The sequence below is a fragment of the Diadema antillarum genome, unplaced genomic scaffold (genome assembly GCF_040938485.1).
Source record: "Diadema antillarum isolate AM-2024a unplaced genomic scaffold, OU_Dant_1.0 seq00001239_RagTag, whole genome shotgun sequence".
NCBI classification, from domain to species: Eukaryota; Metazoa; Echinodermata; class Echinoidea; order Diadematoida; family Diadematidae; genus Diadema; species Diadema antillarum.
In genome coordinates, this window is record NW_027272026.1 from 594,857 (window position 1) to 621,892 (window position 27,036).

At 39.9% G+C, this 27,036-nt stretch overlaps 1 pseudogene; it reads right to left on the reverse strand.

The window, feature by feature from the left end:
- Positions 1-875: 875 nt before the first annotated feature.
- The window catches only part of LOC139745187 (uncharacterized), a 43,861-nt pseudogene continuing 17,700 nt past the window's right edge, over positions 876-27,036 (reverse strand).

The window sequence follows — 27,036 nt, forward strand, 5'->3', positions numbered from 1 at the left end:
AAAAATATGATCAGGGCAAAACCTGCAGCAATTAATTCAATCAGTACCTTTTTTTTTTTTGGGGGGGGGGGGGAAGAGGGGTTGAATATGACTTTGTTAAGACTTGTGTTTGTGCTACAAGTACACAAACAGGTTCACAGCACCACGGGGATTTTGAACACAGCAAATGAGGTATCCCTTGGACAAATGAGTTGATAAAGTTCTAGCAAGATGTTGATGAGAAAGGTATGTTGGTGATACACAGCCTGGAAGAACTTTTTTCACCAAAAATCCTGAAATTTCACAAAAGTTGACCCGTTATACCTATTACAGAGCACAAGCTGAATGATGTCTATGACAGAGGTGTGCCTAATTCTCCCAGAAACTATTTTGTATATGACGGCACTATTTGCACTTTGAGAAGGGGCAGCACTTGGCAGATTGTGGCAATCTCGCAGGGAGATGCACGGAGAGTGATGACCTCACACACATCTTGAGATGATTGCATTTACCGGAAAGATTCGAGTCATGGCGTTTGATGATGTCCTGACTTTGGAACAGATTAACACCACATGATTTGATTGCTTTTCACTACTTTTTGTCAGGCTCATTAATACAAATCTCAATTAATCAAGGGACTGAAAAACAGTCTTTACGTTCATGACTCACTTGTTGGATACAGCTCGAGAAAGATTCCTTCAAAGCGACCCAAAAAAGGAAAAAAGATAATGGAAATCAAAGAATCAATGACTATCATCAAGTTGACACCAAGAGAGTTAAGTCATCTGGCAAGACTTGACATATCTAACGACTGATTGTCAAATTTTTGCACAAGCATTTCTTATCAAATCATACACACACACAAAAAAAGGATTTTGTATGCATTCTCACTACTTCATCATACAGTGTAGTATCTATAGATAGTCATTGTCAAATGATCTGTCAGTGCCTAATATGAGAGCCCAAGAAGGTCTAATCAGAGAGGCCAGCTTGGACCAGGGGAGGGCGGACGATATCTCAGGAAAGCTGACTCCCGTCATGTGACCGACGGCACTGTCCGAGCTGCTGAAAGATGATTCGTCGATGGCTGACGGGTCGTCTGCCTGTCTGAAGGGGTCATCCGACATGGCTCCGTCGGGACTCAGGGAATCGGGCGAGATGGAGGACACGGAGGGGGTGGTCTCACCCTCGCTGTTCCCCCGCATCACTTGGATCTTCTTGGCAAGGTCCATGGCGTTGCCCACGAGGGCTTCGTTTGGCAAGTGGGTCAGGACTGGGACTTTCCCGTTAAGAGATGGATGGAGGTGAGGCAGTTTGTCTACGTGAGCGATTGGTCCCACTGAGTACTTCTCTTCAGAGATTGGTCCATTGGAGTTGGGTGCTGCAGGGGAACAGACATCTGGCGCGTCGGCGCAAGATGAGACAAGTTCATTTGGCAATTGAGCACTCATCTGAGATTCTTCAGTTCTGACTGGTTGCACTGAATGATGACTGGGAGTCGACTGGGATGGGCAAATACTGTCATTTTCACACTCACTATCACCAACACACTCAATAGAACTTTGCCCGCACGGCTCTTCGGCATTCACATTGTCACTCACAGTACTTTCGCTGCAATGTGTCTCTGGGGAATTGCTCTCTGGCACGCAAGCACTGGCATCCTCTGGGCTGCTTCCGTGGGTATCTCCAGCATGTCCTGCATCGACTGCTGCCACAGCCTCTCCCGCATCCTTGGCACCATCTTGAATGTCTCTCGCACTCTGAGCTGAGGGGAATTCACGGTGACCTGGTGGAGTTGTGCTGCAGCATGGGTTGGAGTTGGTGTCATTTAGTGGGAGTTGATCTGTCTGTGAACTTTGGACTGAGTCAACATGCTCCTCTGAGTCTTCTAATGACAGTTCTGGATCCACCAATGGCCCTGTTGTCTTTCCTCCACTGGAAGAGCACTCTGCAACAATCGCTTCCGCAGCTGGTGCAGAATCTGTGGTGTCTTCAGTGCTCAGTAATGGCAGGGTTTCCCGAATTTCCATTGCAGCTGCTTCATTCCCATGACCATCATCTTGGCTTGTGGTAACCGGGTAGCTTGAGGCTGCATCATAGAGTTGACTTACTGAGTTAGGGTTGAACAAAAGGGGTTCTGGTTGGGCATAGGAGGAACTGGGATCATCAGTCAAGCCAAATGACACTGAACTTAATTTGCTTGTTGCAAGAGCTGTTTCTTGCATCTCTGCAAGGGAATCTACAGAATTCAGTGAACTCAGCACTGTGTATGTACTGGATGTAGTTGGACTGTTGCAGGTGGTATATGTCAGTGGCTCTGGCGCCAAAGATGAGAGGGTAAGAGGTATGGATTCTGTGACCTTTGAACTCTCATACGGTATAAACATATCACTATAGCTGCTATGGGCGGAATTTTCTGGATTGTAGAGTCCAGGCGTGAAGCTACTGCTGGAATAGCTATCTGGTTGCTTAAGTTCAGTGTAGGTTTTATTATTTGAATCATGGACAGAATGCCTGTTGGTTGAGAAGACATTGGAGACCTCCAGTGGGGTCAAGTGTGGCAAGTTGCCTTCCACACTGGGACCCTGGGACAGACTGTTGACCTCCGGGGATTGCACTAGACTACTGGCAAGGTTGTAATCAGCTGTGGGCTTGAAATTGAAAGGTGCCCCGCATTCGTTCAGCTCGTAGTTTGAGCTCCCCTCCGAGCTGGACGTCGTTTCAGACGACGAGCTGAGATTGTCCTCCGAGCTGTCGTAGCAAGGCATTGTGGGTAGTGGGACGTTACAGAGGGGAGCGATGGGTTGGGTCAAAGCACTCTCGTCCTCTGACTCATTGAAATGCAGCATTTGTGGAATGAGGTCGTGTTGCCTTGGAGGGTGCACCTCAACTGGAATGTTCTCCTCCACTGAATTGCCACTACCGTACGCATCACAAGACTTTGGGTACAAGGGCGAGCTGCATCCAGGCTCTGCTGGCTCCCCATTCCCGTAGTAATCTCTCCCATTGAGGCTTCCTGAATACATCATGCTGCTACTTGTGGAGGGCTGGTGTGCCCAGTCATCGAGGGGCTGAGAGATGGTGCTGACATCCGGGGGACCTTCAAAGCAATCGGGGTCTCTCTCACCCGGCAAGTTCTTCGGTTCATTACGATTCTCCATGTCTAACCGCATCACGGTGTGGATGAAATGTGTCCTGACACGGGAAGGGTTGAACTCTATCCTTCCGTTGGGGTTCTGGCAGCCCTCTTTGGTACAACCGCACGGGAAAGACTGTCTGTCCACCTGGCACTTGATTCCCGCCAGGCTGCACATGCAGGTCTCTGGATTGCAAACCATCTGGCAGTCGCATCCGCAGGATTCCCGTGACAACCGTATACGCTTAAGCTCCAGCTTCTCGGAGTTGTCGATCTTCTTCACGCCAGCCCGCCGCAGGAGCAGCCTGCGCTGCTTGGTGGGGATTGGCTGCAGGAAGTAGTAGTCGTTGATGTTGATGTTGTCCAGCTCCTCGTCCAGGTCCGACTCTGCCTCCCGGAGGGCCATGTTGCCGCACGGCGAATCCCTCAGCTGCTGGCACCGCCGCTCCATCAGCTGCTTGCGGAGAATGGCGCGGTGCGTCTTCTCCTGGGACAGGGCAAACTGCTTCAAGGTGAACTTGCCGATGTGGTCGTGCCTCGAAGCCATGCCTTTAATATGCAGCAAAAGAAAAGAGTCAAAGGAAAACTTGTTAGGACTGCAAGACAACTCATCTCTCATTAAAGGCAGTGACTTTTCTTGCACTCTTCCATAAAAGAGGGCAGTGCACCATCTATCAGTGTATATTCTAGATCATCTGTCATGGTGATTGCCTTTTGATATGAGAGCCATTTCACATAAACTTGTCTAGAATTTATTGGCACTTTTAAGACAGAAAAAGAATGCTTTTCTCTCTAGAAATTACAGTTACACAATTGCACTGATGCAACTGGTACAATCTTCTGTCAATTTTACATTCAAATTACCACTACGCATTCTTTCTCCTTTGAAAGCAGAACAAACAAATCAAAGACTATTCAAAGATGCAGCACTCCTCAGAAGCTTCACTGTCAGATACATGATAAAGATGAACACTAGGGTGATGGCTCTGATACAATTTTTCACAATTTCTCACACTGAAACCATCCTTACGGAAGCATAAGTGAGGTTTGACAAGCTGGCAGATGCTTGGAAATTCCAGGTGTTACTAGCAAACAGTCAGGCTATCAATGCAGTAATAGGTCAAACACATGGGGCACTGGAAAGTGTCCATCTGACAGCAGACTGCTATCTTATCTCACACCAGAATCTATTCTTGAGGCAGGGCACAGCTGACAATAGTTACATGAAGGTTCACAAATACAATGTGTCTTATCTTGGAGATTAACTCAACAATTTCAACTTCAATGATTAGCTTGCAGTTTTAAAACTACAGTGCACCACGTGTCCACACAACACTGAAGATTTAACTTTTGAGTAAGAGTTTCACTCAATAATTGGACCACAGAACCAGAAGAAATACATACAATTTACACACAGTCTAGTGACAAAAAAAAAAAAAAAAAAAATGGGCATTGATGCAAGTTAGAATTCCAGTTCAGTAAAATTTGAACTGCAACATTTTCTGCTCTATGTTTTTTATTGTTTATTTGTTCGGTTATAACGAAATTTTGATATAACGAAAGAAAATTGCCAGTCCAATGGACTTTGTAATATAACTGGAGCCCACTGTAGTGTACAGCACGCAGTGATGGTTGACCCGAAAGCTAAAGGGGAATAGGGTTCATGGAGAAGTCACACTAACTCATTATTAACTAGTTCATTGATTATCCTGGCCATATGATGCTAATAGAACTAGCAATTTTGTATGAGTGGGGACCCCCCTGGCTCATGGGTAGAGTGTAAACCCTAAGAAATCATGTGGTCCTGTTCATCAACTAATCTGCTAACTTTCAAGTGCATCTATATGGGGATAAAACGCGAGCTAACCATCAAAGTTTAAAACTTTGAGCTAAACTTTAAAATAAGGAGCGCCATGTCAATCTCACTAATAATATCCTGTCCATCTCAGTCTTCAAATTGCTGACATACCGGCACTTTTCAAGGCATGTAGCATGCTTGTATGACTCACAACAGATATTGCTTTCATAGAATTGTCACTAATCAAAGCAAACTACATTTGCGCACTGGAGGAAAAATAGCATTGGTTGCCCTCCCATCAAATATTTTGGTACAGAAAATAAGAAATGCCTTGCAACATTTTGGTAGTGTTTAAACAAAACCTCTTGTGCTTGAATCATTACTGCTTCATTAATTCTAAACCTGTAGATGAATAAATCAAACTTTCCATGAAATATGAACATTTTGTATAAACAAGCATTTCCCTGTGCAGTATCCTCAAAGGAGAAGAAGTTCACACAAACTGTGCCAGAAGATATCAATCTAAAATTGATCTCAATATTGGAAATAAGAATCTGTTTTTCTAATATTCAGTCTTTTTTGTCCCCGCCGAACGAGTTCGAGCAGGGGACTATGAAACGGGCTCCGTACGTGTGTGTGTCCGTGTGTCCGTGTGTCCGTGTGTGCGTCCGTGTGTGCGTCCGTGTGTGATCAAAATCTTCAATTTGCTACTTCTCTGTCATTTATGAGCCAATTTTGATTCTGTTTGCTTTATATGATAGCACTACATGGGAGCTTTGAAACTTCTACACAGAATTTCAGTCGTGACCTTTGACCTTGACCTTTGACCTATATTGTACATTTTGCTACAAAATGCTACTCCTTCGCCATTTCTAACCCGATTTCGATTCCGTTTGCTTTATGTGATGGCACTAGGTGAGGGCTTCAAAACTTCTACACAGAATTTTGACCTTTGACTTCTTTGACCTTTGATCTTGATTTTTGACCTGTATTGTACATTTTGCTACAAAATGCTACTCCTTCGCCATTTCTAACCCGATTTCGATTCCGTTTGCTTTATGTGATGGCACTAGGTGAGGGCTTCAAAACTTCTACACAGAATTTTGACCTTTGACTTCTTTGACCTTTGACCTTGATTTTTTTACCTATATTGTACATTTTGCTACAAAATGCTACTCCTTCGCCATTTCTAACCCGATTTCGATTCCGTTTGCTTTATGTGATGGCACTAGGTGAGGGCTTCAAAACTTCTACACAGAATTTTGACCTTTGACTTCTTTAACCTTTGACCTTGATTTTTGACCTATATTGTACATTTTGCTACAAAATGCTACTCCTTCGCCATTTTTAACCCGATTTCGATTCCACTTGCTTTATATGATGGCACTAGTTGAGGGCTTCAAAACTTCTACACAGAATTTTGACCTTTGACTTCTTTGACCTTTGACCTTGATTTTTGACCTATATTGTGCATTTCGCTACAAAATGCTACTCCTTCGCCATTTCTAACCCAATTTCGATTCCGTTTGCTTTATGTGATAGCACTAGGTGAGGGCTTCAAAACTTCTACACAGAATTTTGACCTTTGTCTTCTTTGACCTTTGACCTTGATTTTTGCCCTATATTGTACATTGGCTACAAAATGCTACTCCTTCACCATTTCTAACCCAATTTCGATTCCATTTGCTTTATGTGATGGCACTAGGTGAGGGCTTCAAAACTTCTACACAGAATTTTGACCTTTGACTTCTTTGACCTTTGACCTTGATTTTTTACCTATATTGCACATTTTGTTACAAAATGCTACTTCCGGCGGGGACATATATTACGCACCGCGTAATTTCTACTTTTCCTTGTTTTTAAATGAAATTGAAGTGTAAGCTCTATGCCATGTAGTGATGGAGACAGTATGCTTGTGTTACAGTAAAATTGATAGAAAATAGTTCAGGCACTATCACTGTTCTGACTCAATCCGGACATTCTATGCCTATTCCAATCAGAATCTGGAGCAGGGAATCATCTGAAGTTGATGCCTACGATTGTATACCTGCAATATAATTCCATGGAGACATCCAAACAGAACATAAAGATGGCAGGTACAAATTGTACAGCAAACAAAGGTGCATTTTTAGCTGCACCTCTGCTCCCTCAATTACACATACAAAGAAAGTTTGGGTAATCTGATGTTTCCTTTGATGTCTCATTTCACACCCCCCCCCCAAAAAAAAAAAACAAAAAACAAAACAAAACAAAACAAAAGTGAATAAATAACAATGCAGCAGAATCATCTTCTTCTTTTTTTTTTTTGGGGGGGGGGGCATTTTATCCTTCTTTCTTTTCTTGAAGGAGAGTCGAGTGAGACTGTATTATCTCCATTCAAGAGTAAAATTTTCAAGGAAATCTCAAAAGTTCAAAAGGGTAATCTGTCTAGTGGAGACCATGGTGACATCAGTGTTGGAAGCCAAGACATTCTAGAGGATGATTCATCACAATCAGTGTCTAGTGATCTTCCCTCACCATCTTTTTTTTTTAAATTACTGTCATATAAACTTCACATTCAAATGTTCTGTCATAACGGCAAAAGACAAATAGATAAAAATGTCTAATCTGCAATCATCAGGAAATCTATGCAGTGCTTAAAATTCTAAACTGCAATAATGTTTGTTTGTTTGTTTGTTTTAGACGAATTTTTTATACGAGTGCCAAAAGCATTTGTTTGCAATAAACTTTAGTAAACAGAAGAAGGCAATTTCGTTGAAAAGGTATGTGAATTATGACATTGTACTTTGTTTTGAATAGGTTAAATCTACTCTGAGTTGTATATTTTTCTCACTTCTGTAAGTGTAATTTGTTCACTTAAGTGACAACACATGTACATGCACATGTAATATTGACTTTTATTAGCTATTTTGGAAAAAAAATGACGTGAAATGAACAGCTAACAATTGAACAGCTAACAATGAACTAAAATTGAAAACAAACAAACAAACGTTTCTCATTCCCAATTTGATATTTTCAAACAGGTTGCCTAGTCTACACATGTTTTCAGAAAGATGTTTTTGATGAACTTCGCTGAACAGAGAATCAACTTTACATGAAAATGTCAAGGATAATTGAGCCAGGGATGAAGCATTTTGCAAGTTTGTTGCCAAAAATTAACCACTGGGCCTCCCAATTGTGAAGCCATTTGGGTTGTTGAAAGCCTTTCAACATGCTGAAGTCTTTCCTGCCATTCAACATCATAGTTGCAACATGCTATTTAAAAGGCGCGAAACAACACATTTTGGAAAAGTGCCAAGCCTTAAAGTCAATCTTTTTCTTTCTTTCTTTTTTTAAATGTAGCCTGCAGAACTACACTGGTCAGCCTAAATGAAATCGGACACTGTGATATATTGCCTGTTAATTATCCAAAGTTCATAAGAACACAAAGATATCACAGGTAAACATTATTCAAGTATGGTAGGATTCTCAGTCTCTGATGCTTCTAGGCACTCTGTATGGTTTTTGAGGTGCTCTGTCTTTATTTCCAACAAAAATTTAGTATTCTATTGATCTACCATTTCCATTTGCATTTATATCAGCAAGGTGCATATATGGGAATCATTACAAATTGGATGTTTGGCACGAATGATAAGATACATATATAACTGATTAATGACCACACAGGAGCTATGAGATAACATTTGTATCATTACGCACAACGTATACAACTGTATCTGGCTTTCTCAGCACACCCACATGCAAGGATGGCTATGCTCAGAACAGCATTGCTGTATTCACAGCATGGCTAATAAGGCATAATTATTTTTGAAGGAGGAAAGGAATATTTTTGCCTTTCCTGCAAAATGGACACACAGAGTCACAAAATTTGAGAATATAACAGCTTTTTTTTCATAAAACCTAAAGTATTTTGGAGAAAAAAGTAACAGTTGGCATCTCTGCACATGCACTGACCAAGAATTCTCTGTTTTACAAAATATCAAGGTTTACAAGGCCCAGTATGAGTTGCTATGAAATTCTAGAGGATTTGCATGAACACTTGCATTTATTAACGAAGAACTCCAATGAATTTTTTCTGTTTTTAAAATACCTGAATCATTAGTCCGCCCACTTATGCTGTAAAATACGTAAGAATAAATAACAAACAGTGAAGACCATATCTCATTCCATGAGCAATAAAAGCACAGATATGGGCAGAAAGTGACAATTGTTTGTTTGGTTTTTTCACAGAGCTACAATCTTTTACACTACCCTTTGCCTTACACATACTGCCAGGGGTATACAGCACCAATTGCCGAGTGAAAAACAGGTTAATTTGGACTTCCTTTACAATAATTCAACTCTACCTTGCATTATCTAACTAAAAAATGAGTTTATAAATCTCAAGTGGCATGAAATAGAAAAGAAGTAAAACATTTTGGCAATAACAGTAAATGGAGTAACCACATATGATAGTTTGACATTTGGGAAGGTTTGTCCACTCGCTCTGATCATTCACAGAGACGCAGAGGTATAGGATAATCAAGAAAGTGTCTTTCATCAGCTCCGCGATCGCGGCATGGCACGGGCCAAATTTAGAGCGCTTGTTTGACGGCAGGAAGCCGCGACTTCCTACTGCGGCTGAGCAATGTTTGGCGTGGCGGCCACAGACGGGGAGCAGGGATCTTCGAGAAAGATGAATTGGTGAAGGGGGGGGGGGGGGGAGAAGAGTGGAGGAAAGGAGGGGAGGGGAGGGAAGGGGAGGGGGAAATGTTCCTGAGCAAGGCCAGCTATGGTATAAGTTTAACAGCAGCTGACATGGCTGAGAGGGAACATGAAGACCAAAAGCGAGATGGGTGCAACTACAGATTAAAACCCTCCTCAGCAGGGAATACATTGGGGTTCATTTTTTGTGTTGTTGTTTTTGGGAGGGGTGGGTGGGTGGGGAAGTGAGTGGGAGAGAGGTTTTCTCAAGCAGGTGGTTATGTCTTTAAACTGAGTACCGACAGACTACAAATCAACCCTGATAATGGAAGTATCAATATTAGTGCGGAATCTAACAGCGTTCCCCTATAGGTTATGCTCAAATCCTAATAATACGACGTAATTATCCTAGCTATAGTAATAAAATTCATGAATAATCTAGTGCCTAAGGACCATTCCAGCCGAAAAAAAAAAAAATAATCGAGAGTCCAGTGACTCGACCCTTCAAGCAAATCTCAAAAGTTTAACTATGTTTTACTCATATCTCTTACTTTGTTTTGCATTGCTTTCTTATGCATCATTTTCATGTATTTGGAAAGGGAACTAGTGGCTTTCTTTAATGTTAAAAGCATCGATGTTCTTTAATGCAGATTGTTTTATTTCTTACAAATATCTTATTATTGTGACTTCTTTTAAAAATAAACATATCCTGTGAAAGTTCTATTTCTACAGGATACTGTCTTCAAAGGGCCCTGCCATAGAAAAAACAAAAAGTTCTAGTAAAGAGGTCAAACTCACTGTGGCTTTTTATTTGCATAAAGACTTCAGTTTTGTTCCTATTCCGAATATCTTTTTCCGAGTAAAAAGGGCTTTGAAACTTTCTCCATTTTGCACAAAAAAAAGCAGGAAACATTTGGGGGTTTTGCGTTCATTGTCAGTATACAAATGATGCACAGGACAGAGTGGATTGGTGAGAATTGGATGCACAGGTTTAACTTTGGAACTGTTTAAACCCATGAGTGCGAGTAGGTTTTAAACTGTTTCCAAAGTTATAAAATGGGCTTGTAAATTCAAGACATTCAACCCTTTTCCTCCTCATGCCTCTGGTGCACCTAAACCACTATACAAGGCTTGAGAAATGCATTCGGATTTCACCGGACACTTAGCTCAGTGTGGATTAGTAAAAATCAATGCAAGATAATTGACCAATCAGATTGCACAGATTCTAAAGCCCATTCTATAATAGTTCAAGAATATGACAAACTCCTGCCCCCCCCCCCTCAACAAAAATGATTTAGATCCTCCAACTCACCCTTTTCTCACAATTGTGATGTATAGAATTGCACCAAATTATACTACATGTCACTGATTTCCTATAGAGTGGCTTCATTGAGACAATTCTTTAAATTTTACTGAATAATGACAACAGAAAGGATTCTTGGGATGTAAGTCTTTATCATTATCAGCATCACAAATATTGAGAGTGATAGCAATCCTCAATTATGAATTTTTTAGTTGTATTCCAAGCAGCCTTTATCATAAATCCAGCCAGCTTCACATTCGTGAATGTCAGGAGTTTCATACCTAATGTGGATCCACCCTGACTTGGCACCGACGTGAAACCCTGCGTGCGTCTGAAGAAGAAAACCGTCACGCCGTCAAAGACGACCCTCCTCTTCTTCCTCCTGACGATCCCTTCTCCATCATCCCCTGACCCTGGATAGGAAACATAATAAAAATAATGTATTTCTTTCAGTAAAATCTCACACAATCTGAGACTGTATAAAATGTATACAGTAATTATAGAACTCGCATTCACACAGACAAAATAACAGGATAATGATCACGATCCAAATACCAAGATTTTTTTTTTTTTTTTCACTCAGACAGATGGGCAGAAATATCCCACTAATTGCCGATCACAATAATTTGTCAAGGAAACTGAGCATGCCCAAAATCTACCAAAATGGTGAATGGCACACACCCTTCAACATTTCCCAGTACCCCTTACCAAAACAGGGTTTACTACAGTTGTTGTAATTTGACACAAACTATTCAGAACTGTAATATCTTATTAATATTAAACAGTGCTACCACTTTCATATAGCCAAAACCCGGCCAAAAGTAAACCAAAATTTGTCTATGATATTCTTCAATTTGTCCATTCATACACTGCCTTAGAAGACATTATACATTACATGTATGTAAGACAAGCTGGACTTTAAAAGTGATTTGATGACACGTACTGCACCATGGACCAAAAGTCATTCACTTGAAAACATACCGGTAAAAAATCAGATTAGTTACTCAATAGAAAGAAGAAAATGCATTCGCCAAGTTTTAATTTCTACATCTAACTTTCTGCTCCTGATATCACAAAAATGTTAGAAAGAGCCCTGGTTAATTTGAACTCATGAGCATTCCTGTAATTTTCCATGTCAGAGAAATCAGGGAGATGTCATCATTTTTAACATTTTGATTGAGATTTGCATTCAGTTTGCAGCACATTTAAAACAAAACAACAGATAGTCTACTTCTATACTTTTTTGAGCTCTTCATGACTGACTGTTCATCTTTTAGTTGCGTGAAGCATAGAAGACCGTCATGCTGCGTCTTTATCATTATGCGGTCAGTTTTTATGTATTCAACACTTGTCAACGCTGCTCTGTGGGTGTGCGGGAGAAAGGCTATCGCTGCTTGTTGCCGTGGAAGCAGCTACCCGACAACAGGCCTAGACACGTTTTGTGGCCATCATGATGATGTCTACGGCTTTACAACAGCTGAGGGAATGTCCATACAGTATCTACTACAGTCTCTTCTCTCTTTGTGCGCTCAGATAATCGAAGTGACTCATCCCCGACATTACGTGCGCTACGTCCATGACAGGGATCACCTAGTCTGGTTGCAAGGCTTAAATGGATTTTTTTTTTCTGTTAATTTGTGGACATCCAGCATCAACACTACACCTATAACCATGCAGCATTTTTATGATACGTGTGCACACTCATTAATACACGCACCATGATGAAGAAGTTTTCATCATTTGAACAATAGCCTGGCAGAAACTGAAACTAACCACAGTTTAAACAAAAATGCAACACTCTGTAAGTGACCTGTCGTTCACTCAGGTCAAGGGAGAGATTCCAATGGCAGGACACATGGATCTCATCAGATAATTTCAAACAATCTTGCTATATTAATGTAAAATAGAGAGATTATCCATCATATGGTATTTGCAGCTGAACACAGAGAGAGCGTGTGTATGATGATAATCTCATGATAAAGTGGACATAACCTACTATTGCTTCAAGCAATTGCTACTGACAGTGAGAGCTCACTTTTTGCACTGATCAAAATTGTATTTTAATAGCTTATCAAACAAATTACATTGAATGTAAACCACATTATTTGTTTATCACCTGATTACTTATCACTGCTGTTAATTCTTTTTTAAATAAATGCACAAGAGTATCTGCAAACAAACAAACATTTTTTATCAGGTGAATCACCGTGCAAAACAAATGGAGACACAGTCATACAACAAAAAAATGTATCCTCATCGATCCACAAGCTGAACTGTCTTTCCCCTTTCATCCACCCCTTTAATATCACGAAACAGTTTCCACTCGTGTCATTGGAGGGCAGCCAATATTGGCATCATATAAACACATTCAGTATCATCGCTTTCCCTCTCCGGGCTCGCAAAGTTCACGAGGCCACCGATAAAGTGTTCAATCACTACCATACGTCGTTGGATTCGGGGCGGAAATGCAGGCAGACGAGGAGACTACCACATCGCGCCATGTCACATGTTCCTGCTTCAGGTGTGGGGACGAAAAAACCTGAAACGGATGTGCCAATTTCCAGGCCGACCTCTAGATGGGAATTCCTGTTCAGCAAGCGGACCCAATCTTTCTCTCTAATTGTACCAATGGATGATGATGATATATTTAGCCTTTGCTGAGACACCATCATCATGGATAGACAACTTGACATGGAAAGGAAAAGGTTCAATGGCCCTATAAACTACTTGAGAGCATGATAATATGAAAGAAAACTGTTCAAACGTGCTTGGAATGTCGCTGCCTGCCATTTGAATACCAGCTGCTGCATACTAGTAGTTTTATTTGGATAATTACTGTTTTGATATTAATGGAGGGACCATTGAATTAATGAATACTAGAGAATTAATTGGACTTCCAAATGAAATCAAATGTGATAGAAATAGCTGAAGATCATATATCCAAAACTCATGGATATATAATGAGGAAATGCAGTTTTGCACTGTTTTGTTATTCTGGTTTCATGTGCATCAATTTCAAACAGCTGATTACAGAAACTGAAATATTTTGAAGCTTTCCCTTGCAAATCGTGAGAAATGTAATAATTGATTACGAAAGAAGTTTTACAGTATTTGTTGTATCCACTTCCTCAAATAAATACTCAATCACACATAAACATCATGAGGCACTAATTTTTGGACCCTGACTCATGCCGCAGTGACAGAGTGCTTGGGTGTACAAACATCACGTTGTCATTTATGTTACTCTGGATACCTCTTCCTGCCATAAATGAAAGTGGATCTTGATCACATTTGACTGAAGTAGGAAGGAGTACAGAGCCAAGCTTCACCGTGAGCCAAGATATCCACTTCAGTTAGAATCAGAACACACACACAAACACACACACACACACACACACACACACACACACACATGTGCCAATCTATTTCCAACCGAGACTACATGTACACATGACTATGTAAGATAAAGTTCTTTGTTGGCTATGACAGAGTATTCATGTTCCCTTAGAAACTGATTCAACTTTGATAGAGTGTACACAATGTCTGCGCCATACTTTTATCGTATGTAAATGTACATCAACATCCATTCTTTCTTGTGTACGAAATCGTCTACTGTAAAACATGATATATTCGCGGCACGATATTTTCGCGAATTGGAGCCGACGGCCTTTTTCATGGCATGAAATTTTCGAGAATTGCCACTGGCGTTCAATGTGGATAGTGTAAACAAGAAATTTCGCATGCATTTTAATTTCGCGAATCTTGGCGCTCGTGAAATTCGCGGCTAGGATTCGCGAAATTCGCGAAATTAAAATGCACGCGAACTTTCCTCATTTTACAGTATATGCCACATTGAGGCTTGCAAACTGTTTACAAGTATGGTTTTAACTTTTGTTTTTTTAAATAGCATCCAATCTTCGCTGTAGCAACATGACTTTCCCCCAATACAGTCACTATAAATTAAATCTACAGTTATCACTGCAAGTTTATTTTTAAAAAAAGTAACAGGCTAATGCTTTTGTGGCAGAAATTGGCCTTGCCTTCAGTCATCTGCACATCACTTTGCTAGCTAAAAGATTTAGGGAGCATAAGTGTATATTACTCACTTGTTATCCCCACATGGGATAAAACCTTACAGTTGACTAGTTGATTTACAGACGTTGTGGAAGGGGGAAGGGGAGAGAGGGGGGAAGGTGGGGAAGAGTGGGAAAGGGGGGGGGGGAGCCCTAGGGAAGCCCATATTGGGGTGAGGGGAAAGGGGCGTGTCCCTTGAAATGGACCAGTGCAGGTGCGTGACTGGATTAGCGAATTAACTCACCTTCCTCTCTCCCACACTAGACTGCCCAAAACTGCAGCAGTGCCAGTAACAATTTGTATGCCAACGACTATACACTGTGCAATTACATGACCCTTCACCAGCACTGATAGAAGAGTTCGCTACCTGTAAATGCTATCAAATACTTAGTGGTTAATATTTACTGGAAGATAAAACTAACTACAATTTATGCTAATTTACTTAATTTTAGATTGTTTTACAGAGATATTTCATCATGACACATCAAGTGAACTATCACTGTCCAACATACTACACATATTCTTAGCCAATCTAGACATTACTTTGTATGGGGAAGGGTATGGAAAATCTCCAAGGTACTCAGAGAGATTTAGGGTAAGATCAAGAATTTACACTCAAATAAAGACCTCTGTCATTGTGCTCACATTGTGTGCAGGGCCGGCAAAACCGGCACCATACCAAGGAATACATAAGGTGTCACCACTTTGGGCCCCCTGCCCACCACTTTTTTACCCCGGAAGTGTGTACATAAGTGGCACTAGAAAGAAATAGATAGAAACCTAGAAGTGTGAGCACAGAAAGGCTTTGTTTTGCGCTGAAGACCTTTTTTGGGTTTTTCTTTGTTTTTTTGCTTGTTAGCTGGTGAAATCCGGAAGTGGCACCAGAAGTCTGAAGTGGCCCCCCCCCCCCCCCCCCCCCTCCAACTTTTGAAAACGTGGCGCCGGCCATGGTGTGCACTACACTATGGGGAGCTGAGCTTTCATGCATCATCAAGATTTTATTCTTTAATTGCACCACTCCCAAAATAAGCATGAGCTAATGATTGACTACACTCAAAGAAAAGTGAAAGACAAAGTGATTGGTGGTGTATCATTACCACTATCCAGTCTGGACTTCTTGGAATCGGGTTCATCGGTCGTCGGTTCGTCTGGGGTGGACTCTGAACTGGTGGCCCGCTTGCGCTTGAGAACGGAGACAACCTTCTTGGCTGCCGTTCCCCTCGGTTCGTCTGCCAGTGTCGTCTCCGAGGCGGTGGAGGTGGAAGAGGACAACGACGACGATGATGAAGACGACGACGAATTCGATGAGATGGAGGAGGATGGAGGAGGGGAGGAGGAGGAAGGCGGAGGAGGAGAAGAGGAGGAGGAGGCAGAGGAGGTGGAGGAGGACGAAGGGGCAGGTTCGGCATTCTGCTCGCCCGCTTGGTTCATGGCGACGACGTCTGGGGAAGGTGCCTGGTTGCTCTGAGTGGTGGCGGAGGCCACATGTGCGTCCCGAGTCGGTTGAGGTACGGACGAGGGAGCTGTTTAGGAGATGGTGTGTCCTTATTGGCTACATTCTGGATACCTGTGTAGAGAAAGACAGACAGAAAAAGACACGAGTGAGACATCCCAGCACGCTAATGAAGAGGTCTGTGTACATTTCAGCATTTTAAAACGCCTCACGGGGCAAAGTCCGAACATTACTGTCACCAATAATGGCCCAGCCACGGACTACCGAAGCATTTGATTTACACTCTGTCAATACCTCTCACACGCTACTCTATAAAATGCTGACAAGTTTCCCACTGAAAACATCCACTTTCACTAATGCACCACAAATTTGTGTCCATCACATGAGAGTTCCACACAAATGCATTCGTATGTAGCACCCCATACAGAAAAGATGATATACCACGCACAATCTATGTTTCCCCCAGAGTTGGAAGTTGTGTGCTTTGTGAACGAGAGTCTGAACCGAGCAAGCGACTTCTGGGAGCAATGGCGACATTCCATGTGTCACTCGGTCCTCGACAAGCTAATCTGATGAACGGAAACAGCTGTAAAAACGCAGAAAGCATGATCTCCCATAAGGCATGAACTCCCAACGGGCATGAACATACCAGTAGCTCTGTGTGACAATGCACTGAGTGCATGCCCAAACTTGCAAGTTTAGTACTGCCCATACCTTGAGGCTGGACATTTTGTCTGTATTTCACTGCCACAAGAAAATACACATACAGTGTACATGCACATGTTTGTACACATTGCATGAACGAAGAATTAAACTCCAAAGTCATTCACTCTGAAGGCATAGGGTTTTAAAAAAAGCACAAAAAAAAAAGAGAGAAGCAAAATATAAACAGGCCAGAGATGATTTGAGACTTGACAGATGTTTAAGAAAGTTTGTGAGGTCGTAACTACCTGAATGACAATAAATCATCGATACTGCCACCCTGCAAACAGCCAAGATCAGCCATCTTGGTCATGTGACCATGATCACACTTCTGTAGTACTCCTAATTCTCTCACAATCACTAATTTCCCACTTTCTTGTGAGAAACGTTCTTTATAGAAAACCTCTGATTTACTCTCTCAGGACTTCAGATATATGAGAAGTTGATGCATTTGTCTACTGACACAGTCAAATTGAATATGTTACATAGAAAGGTTGTTCTGGGGGCACTTCATGAAGCATTTTGTCTGACAAAGTTGTCAGACAAATTTGCTCTCAGCCAATCATATGTAAAGATTTCAGTAGCTTGTAACAGTTCGTCAGAAAAAAATCCAACCAAAATGCTTCATGAAATGCCCCCCGGGGGAACCAGGTAGCCCACTATGTACCGGTAGGTCTACACTATATGTAGTTTGCTGAAGAACTATAGACACAGTGCCAACCCATTAATTTCATGCAAATTGTAAACACTTAAATTTCTGTTTGTTTCCCTCAAAATCGTATATAAAATGTGACATTGGAAATAAAGTTTGATTTTAATTGAAAAAAAAATCAACTGAAATATGTGGCACACAGTTGTAAGCGTATGCAAATGTGTGTGTGTGTGTGTGTGTGTGTGGGTGTGGGTGTGTGTGTGTGTGTATGTATGTGTATGTGTGTGTGGTGTGTGTGTGTATGTGTGGGAGGGAGAAAAAGAGAGAAGAGAGAGAAGAAGAGGATAGGGGAGAGAGAGGAGAAGATGTGAAGGATGAGGAGAAGAAAAGATAAGAGATGAGGATACACATGGGGGGAGGGGAAAGGGAAATTGTTTCCAGAATTCTAAGAATAAAACAATTGAATTGAAAAAGCAAAATTATAATAGGGAATGGGATAGAGGAGAGAGAAAACTCTTTAGTAACACTCCACACAGTCGAAAGATTTTTTTTCCTCCCTGTTAAAAGTAGCTGTTGCCATGGAAACCGCATGAAGGAGAACCCAAGTCAGACGGACTGAGGCAGCTAGCACTTCAGGTCAAGAGTGTCACATTATCATAACATGATTAGTGTATGTATGAGGTCCCTAGCTAGCTGGGCAGGCTGTGGTAGGGAATCAGCTGCTCAGAATGGTGAGTGACAGCTATGGGATGGGGATGGGGGTGGGGGGGGGGGGGGGGGGAAGGGGCTGAGGAGGTGCGGTGGCATGTGTGTTTGTGCGCCTATGCGAACAAATTTAATGTATGTGTCTGTGTGTCTGTGCATGCACACATATGCAAGTATGCATTCTACATAACATGTAATCTAGTTATGGAAATGTATAAGTCGTTGGAAATCATATACAAGTGTATGTACAGTCAATGTCAAATGTGTAATAATATAGGCCTACAACACAGTAGGTACAATTTGTATGTCCGTCTGTCTGTAAGTGTGTGTGTGTGTGTGTGTGTGCATTGAGTGTGTACAATGTGTGCATGTGCCATGCAATAGAGAAAGTGTGAGAGCAATGAACATAGCAGCAGTGCATCAAATAATCTGCATACAACATGTACCGTAAAACCTGACCCGCATGTGTGTACACACTGTACTTCTGCATGTGAGAGTGTGCAGAAAGAATCAATGGTAGGAGCTCCAATGATACTGTAGATGTTCAATTTATACAAATCATGGAGCAGTGCAGCATTATTGTGCAGCTCGATCTGGTCTCGGGTCCTATTCACACGACGACGACAGAGAGGCCATTAAATGATAATAGGAACACTCTTGAGATAGAGGATGAATGATTATCCTACACAAGTCATGTAGGCCTACACTTGTGTTTATATATGCATATGATTCTCATGATATCATTCATTAGATAGTTGGCCTTTCATACAGCCAGACAGATTACCATCCTATCTTACCTACAAACAAGGTTAAAGAAGAAAATTTCTGTAAGTTCTTAAAATCAGAGATCATAAATCACATGATAGAGCACATAATGGGAATGAAATGTCATAGAATGAAGTTGCATTTTCTATCTCATTTCACATGTATGAGTTTGTCTCTTTCTGCAAGCTCAGCTTTTTGTTTTTAATATTTTTATTTGCTATGTTTGGGTGAAGTTTTTTTTTTTTTCCCGTTGCAAAGGACCAGTTCATTAGGCCTACATGCTAACATACACCATACTATATATTGAGTACTGCTTTCACTTGGATAGCATATTCTAACACAAAAACATGCAGTGAAGGTGCATTTCTTTAATTTTGTTCTTTTTGGAGCTTCAAAAGGTATGACCATCAATGATGCTTCTTTTTTTTTCATAAAGTTGATTGGAAACATACAATGTACACTTGTATGTGCGAGACTCCTGGAATACATCGTATGTAAAATACCTCATGGAATGCAAAAATCTGGTAGCGGTAAATCTATCACTTGGGCAAAGCTGGGCTCATACATCACATGACGATGTAGCCACCAGTTGTGTTAGCATGCAGCAGGGAGAAGAGCATGGTATTTGGACTAATGTCGTTAAAACATGCGTCTGCCTGTAATTCCTGGCAGCTAAATCAACACGGCTGCTATGCGAATCATTATATATTCCACTGGGGGGGGGGGGAGAGCGGGCGAGCGGATCGTCGCGAGCGCATCTCATATTTCAGCTTGGGTCTCTGGGGCTCGCCGTTAATTGTTCGCGGGCTTGCGCCTGAAAATTCACCTCGCACCAGTAATATCATTACCGTGGTTACCTTGCGAGTGCGGTTGGGGGATTGGGAGGGATGGACGGTTGGTTGGTGGATGTACGCCGATGAGAGGCTGAGGAATTTTCATGTCATTTCTCCTCCTCCTCCTCCACAAGTGCACCTCAGTCGCCGAGCGTATTATGCATGGGAGGGTTTCACGTTTCATTTACCACCTGACTTCTCTTCTCTCATTACGAGGAACCAGTCAAGATTACGAGAATGCAGTGTGCATCCCTTGGAGATGGCTGATTGCGTAAATGAAACACTCAGAATCCCATAAAATTCTGATCAACATTAGGTTGTACACAAGGATTTTATCTTGTTTAATGGCCAAAAAATGTTATAAAACCACCATCTCAGTGATATCTACACAATGTAGGTTACTTTCCTGTTGCTTTAAACTTATTCCAATGTGATAACTGAGGATGAATGTAGGCCTATAGCCTACGGTTTGTGCATTTTACAGAATGATGCATGCACCACCCCAAATCACAAAAAGATTTGGTAGTCAAATCACAAACAAAATCATCATCATCATCATCATCATCGTAACTAGTCCTCTCATTATCTCAAGCTTATTTTTAAATCTTTCCATTATCTATTGTCTTGTCTTTCAACAATTTGTATTCTATCCCCACTCAATTTACTGGCAAAACCTACAACGTGTATGATAGCACCAGCTCACACTGATATTATGAATGAATTAGATATATCTACAAATGTAATTCATGTATGCTGTCTATTTTGCATTGATTCTGAAATAAGAACCATTCATATGCTTGGGATGAATGCATAGAAAAGAAGAAAACATACAGTATCACATCCTCTCACACTTGTTAGGCTCATGAATGTAAACTAGACTACAGAAAATTGTGCTTTAAATAGAACTTAGACCAAGAGAAATTTTACTTTGGTTTACTTTTTATTTAAGGTCAGGTAAATGGTTTACTAGTAACTGATTTCAATCGATAATGATACTTGACACAATGATTGACATGCTTTAGATCCAGAGAACTGCTACATCGGCAAAATTATCAAGTAACCAGAAAAAAAAATCATGATCTGATCATATATATTAAGATGTTCTGTCATTTTACATCACTCTCAGCCAAGCTGTAGATTAAATGTTATTAAAGGACAAGTTCACCTTCATAGACATGTGGGTTGAGTGAATGCAGCTATATTTATAGTAGAACACATCAGTGAAAGTTTGAGGAAAATCGGACAATCCGATCAAAAGTTATGACAATTTGAAGTTTCTGCTCAGTCGAGACTGGATGAGAAGACTACTGCAGCTTGTGATGTCACATGTGTACAACAATATAAAGAAAGAATAAAAAGAAAATTCAACATATTTCCATTTTTTCCCCATAATAAAAGAACACTCGACTTCTCTCTTTCAGAAGGCAGGGGGAATAATATTACCCTTACAATACGTCAGTAACAAGTTGAAGAAATGTGCACTTTATTCAAAAAGTAAAGTTTTGTGAAATTCTCTTTTTATTTTCCTTATATCGTTGTACGCATGTGACATCATACACTGTAGTAGTCTTCTCATCCAGCAGTGACTGCACAGATACACTGTACTTTAAAAATTCATAACTTTTGAACGGATTGTCCGATTTTCCTCAGACTTTCACTGATGTGTTTTACTAATATTGCTGCATTCTCTAAATCCTTAATGTATAAGAAGGTGGGCTTATCCTTTAATTGCATGAGGAATTATGCAATTGGTCTAATGGTCTTCAGTGCTAAATTCATTTGGCTTTAAAAGCAAAGCTGCTGGGAGAGAAGCATTGTTATGATTTACAATCTTCTCAAAGAAAGAAGAAAATCATTTCAGCACTTGATATGTGTGTATCTTTGTGTGTGTGTGTGTGTGTGTGCATGGATAAGTGTGTCAGAGGCAGACACCATGAGCAAAGAACAAAATAAAACAAAAACAAAAACAAGATACCTGTCAGACATTTTATGCAACTTTGCTAGTGGCACAATCAATTAGCACTGACCTACATTGTAAATTCCATCAGCAAGAGTGAGAAATGCTGCCCAATTTTCCTTCAACCCCCCCACATCACGTTCCATCTCTTCCTATCCCTTTAGTCTGTTAGCTCAGACTTCTATGAAGAAATTATGTGTTGAAGAACGATATAAATGTATGCAGCAGTGAATGGGATGGGGTAACACTTTTATCATTGAAAGGACTGCATAATAATAATAATAATAATAATAATAATAATAATAATAATAATAATAATAACAACAACATTATTATTATTATTATTATCATTACTAATATTATTATTACTACTAATAATAACAACCAATATAGAATGCCTTTTCAACAACACAAAATCAACAATATTTACTGAACAAAACAAAACAAAACAAGCAATTAATGACTTTAAAGTTGTTAGATCATTAACCCAGCTAGGCAGTAGAAATACAAATCATAGAGCAGAATACTTTCCACAGCACCCTCGCACTCGAGTCGCGGTCTTGAAGACAGTATGTAGGCCATCAGTTTAACAGGATTACCCACGAAAAGCACAGGGTGAAGAGAAGGGAGAAACACTCTCCTGCTGAATTCATAATCTGCAGCCAATGAAACAACTAGGCCAAGCATGAATGAATGACAGCTAAGAGGATGCGCCTCTCTCTTCCCTCTGACTGATATAAATAAAGTAGTCTCTGATTCTAGACTCATTTTCTCATCCACATTTCATCCCCACACTAATGCACTTTACACTACAGCACATTACCACATTGTAAGCTCTTCATTTAACCATCAATATCTGTAAAACAGTATCAGCACTGTACATAAAATGTACCCTGTATTTTGTTACACCGTAAGTTCAATGTACATGACTTGTATTCACATGGCAAAAAAATAAAAAAATAAATTAAAAAAATCAGGAAACAAACCAGAGTGAATCCGGTAATAAAAACTATGAAGTACTCTGTTCATCTTTTTGCATGTAAACATGTCGCGTCCACTGAAATTCATCATTTATTTTGTGGCACGATATCTTTGGTCATTCAATCGGGTACTAAAAAGAGATCGTAATTTTCTTAATCCTTTAATGTAATTTTCCCTGAAGAAAAATTTATATAAAAAATGCAACCTCTGTAGTAGCCAACTGCAGAGCTTGCAAGTAAGCCTATCTAATTACTCATTGCTCGTATAATGTTGATGAATTCTAAGCTGCTATCTCATCACATATTGTAACAATTCACATGCAGTATGCAAATATTTAGATACCTACAGTTTGTACACTGTAGTATTCAGACAATCACACTGTGTTTATGATTGTATACAATCTTTTTTTTATTGTTGGAAATGAAAGAAATGAAGAAACAAAATAAAATGATTTATATTTGTGTACAAATATATACACACAGAACATCCTACAAATATTTCTTGTAACTTTATATTTCTTCTGAAATTAATGGTATCATATCTTGTTGGTACTCCTTTCTGGAATACACACAAGCAAATAAAAAGAAAGAGGAAGATGAAAACTTTGAAAGAAATGGACAATACACCTGTACTAGCAAAATATTTATAGGTTATCCATACAATTTCAGACTGTAAGTGCTGCTTACAATCTGTATATTAGCAGCACAGATGTGCATGGATTTCATGAACAAGAGTTTCAAACAGGTGAAAATTGTTCTGTCAAACACTACCCTATCATGTGGAGCTTTTTGTTTATACTCAAGATATGACAAGTATAAAAACAGCAAACATTATTAAACTGTGATTAACACATTAACACAATTGTTTGAAATATTGAAAATGCTGGAGGAAAAATAAGAAAAATGTTAATCATACATCCACAGTGAAAGGTACTAGAGTAAAAAATGGCGCATCACTAAACCATGCAATGCTTGACGAAGACGTTGAAATTTGAACTTCAGACTTTGGGGCGGAAAGTGATTATTTCTCGGTTTCTCCGCGATGCCGCGCGCTCCTCCACAAAAGGTCAGCGAATAATTTTGTCTTCCGATTTCAGCGAGGGGCTGCGTGTAATCTACACTGTGGCAGGTAACATGCCGGCCACAGTGAACAATTCAGCTGGACTTCTCTGCAGAATTCCTGAAATTAAAGGAGCTCCTTCTCTTTTTTTCCTGAATTCATCAATGATGCCAAGGAAGGATGGCAGAGGAGGAGAGAAAAATTGATGCACTACATTCACCAACAAGAAACGCGGGAGTTAGCTCTTTAATATCAAAGGTAAATTTTGCAATGGCAGTAAATGCAGGTTAGGCTATCATCCTAAAAGGGATGATAGTATTGGTTGAGGTGAGAATTCAACTTTTAACTTTGTGTGAGATACTTACAAACCACTTTATGAAAGGTTAAAAAGCATACAATTCTACAAGGAATTCAAAGTATATTTGATGAAAATCGGTTTTGAAATGACTGAGATATCCAAAACAAAGCGATCACTTTCTTTTACTTTGTTTTTGGATATAATCTCAGCCATTTCAAAACCGATCTTCGTCAAATGAACATTGAATTTCATTTGAATTGTATGCTTTTTAGCATTTCTTAAAGTGGTTTCTAAAGTGGTTTCTAAGGTATAGTATATTGCACAAAGTTAAAAGCTGAACTCCAACCTCAACCAAAACTACACTGTATACCATCCCTATAAGTTTAAAGTCTCTTAAAGGGACTGTACAGTACTGGTTGAGGTGGGGATTCATGTTTTGAACATTCCTAAGTGAGATAATGAGAAACCTCTCATGAAATATGAAAGAGCATGTAATTTTAAGAAGGATTCAATGTTTATTTGATGAAAATTGGTTTTCAAATGGCTGAGATATATCCAAAAAAGTAATAATAATAAAAGGCGACAGGCCACGCCTTTTATTAGAGTATCTTTGTTTCGCCTTGCTTTTGGATATCTCAGCCATTTCAAAACGATTTTCATCAAATAAACTTTTGATACCCCTTAGAATCGCATGCTCTTTGACATGTCATAGAGTGGTTTCTGAATATATCTCACAAAATGTTAAAAGCTAAATCCTCACCTCAACCAGAACTGTACACACCCTTTAAGCTGTGATTTCAATGGATAGTACACACACATATTCAAACAACTGTGTCAGGGGTGGGTTGAATTGTAATCTTTATCCTGTTTGCTTTAACACCAAGAATATGTACTTCTGACAAGATCTGACAGGATGATGCTGCAGATAGCTTGCCATAGAAGCAGGACACAACTTGTAATACACATACTGTAACTACTACTAGACAATACTATGGCCTTCATTTTGTTGGCCTCGCTTTCACAAAAGATATTGTTTCTAATAAGCACTCTATGTGTTGTTAAACTTACTGTATACGCTGAATATTTTGCAAGGTTTTTATTTGTGTGAATTTCGCAAGTCAGGTGTTATTCACGAAATTAAAGACACGCGGAAATATTGACTCTGATCCCGATGTGGTGTGACGTACGCGTGTACATTTCTCCGTTCAGTACAGGACTCCACAATTGTGAATTTAACCACTTATGAAATTGTCGGGAATTCACGATTCGCAAAAATTTAGACTCGCGAAATATATAGCGTATACAATATTATGAAATCATGCCTACGTGTAAATATATTGGATTATACAGCCCAAAGGTAACTTCCCTACCATCTTGGTGAAGCTGGAAATACTGAAGAATAAAATCTACCAGTTGCATACAAGGAATATTTGTAGCTTGGGCTACAATTGCATGTGTGAGCAACATTTTGAATATTGACTAAAAGGCTCTACACTCTCTACCCTGTATATACGCTGAATATTTCGTGAGGCTTTTATTTTTCGCAAATTTCGCGAGTCCGGTGCTATTCGTGAAATTAAAGACATGCAAAAATATTGACTCTGATCCCGATGTGGATGTGACATACACGTGTACATTTCTCCGTTCCGTATTAAGACTCCACAATGGCGAATTTAACCACTCGCGAAATCATCGGGAATTCCCGATTTGCGAAAATTTAGACTTGCGAAATATATGGCGTATACAGTACTCAAATGACTGACAAAGATCACATGGTGTATTTGTGCTTATTGCTCATCACTTTCTTCATATCACCTCTTTCCTGCCCTGTTTGGAAAATTCTCAAGTTTCTTCTATCCCACTATGTCACTGAATGAAGCAAAACATTGTTTCAGTATCAACAAGGATGTTTTCAGTCACATCTATTCATTGCTAAAAAAGTATTGCACTTAATAGCCTGTCAATTGGGGAAGTCAAGTATTTACTCATCAAACAACTTTATGATTTATATATAAAGGCACGATATCTCTACGTGTTGATATTCAATTGCACATTAGAGTGTCGGGTTGTTGAAAACACTTATCTTTAAAGAACCATTTCATACATGTTGTGCATTCAACTGCATGATTTGACTACAATGTATTGAGCCATTTTGTCAATTTAAATATCAAGCTGATATTACACTCCCCGAGTGTGTGAGCAATATTTAGCATTCTACTTGTGAATTCAACTTGAAGCTGATTGTATTTTATAAGTACAACTGCGACTTGATTCTATCTACAGTTGTATTACTAAAGATCTTATTTGAGTTTACAAATCACTGCTTGAATGTTATAGTCTATAAAGTAAACTTGAACAGCTCTTTATACAGTAATATTACTTCAGACACAAACGATAGAGCCAGTTTGGGTTTTTAAGATAAAAATCACAGACAAAAAATTGAAGTGAATTTAAATTACTATGGTTGGTGATTTCAGAGTTTTAAACAGTAATTGACAATTTTTTTTTTTGGGATACTGAGAAATTGTTGCAATTCCTGGAATATCTTCTTTCTTTTCTTTTTTTTTGCATGGGTGTGAGCTTCATGTTTAAAATTTTCACCTCAATGTTTCAAGTCCTGCCATACATGTAGAAACAATGATACTGTTTCAGTAACAA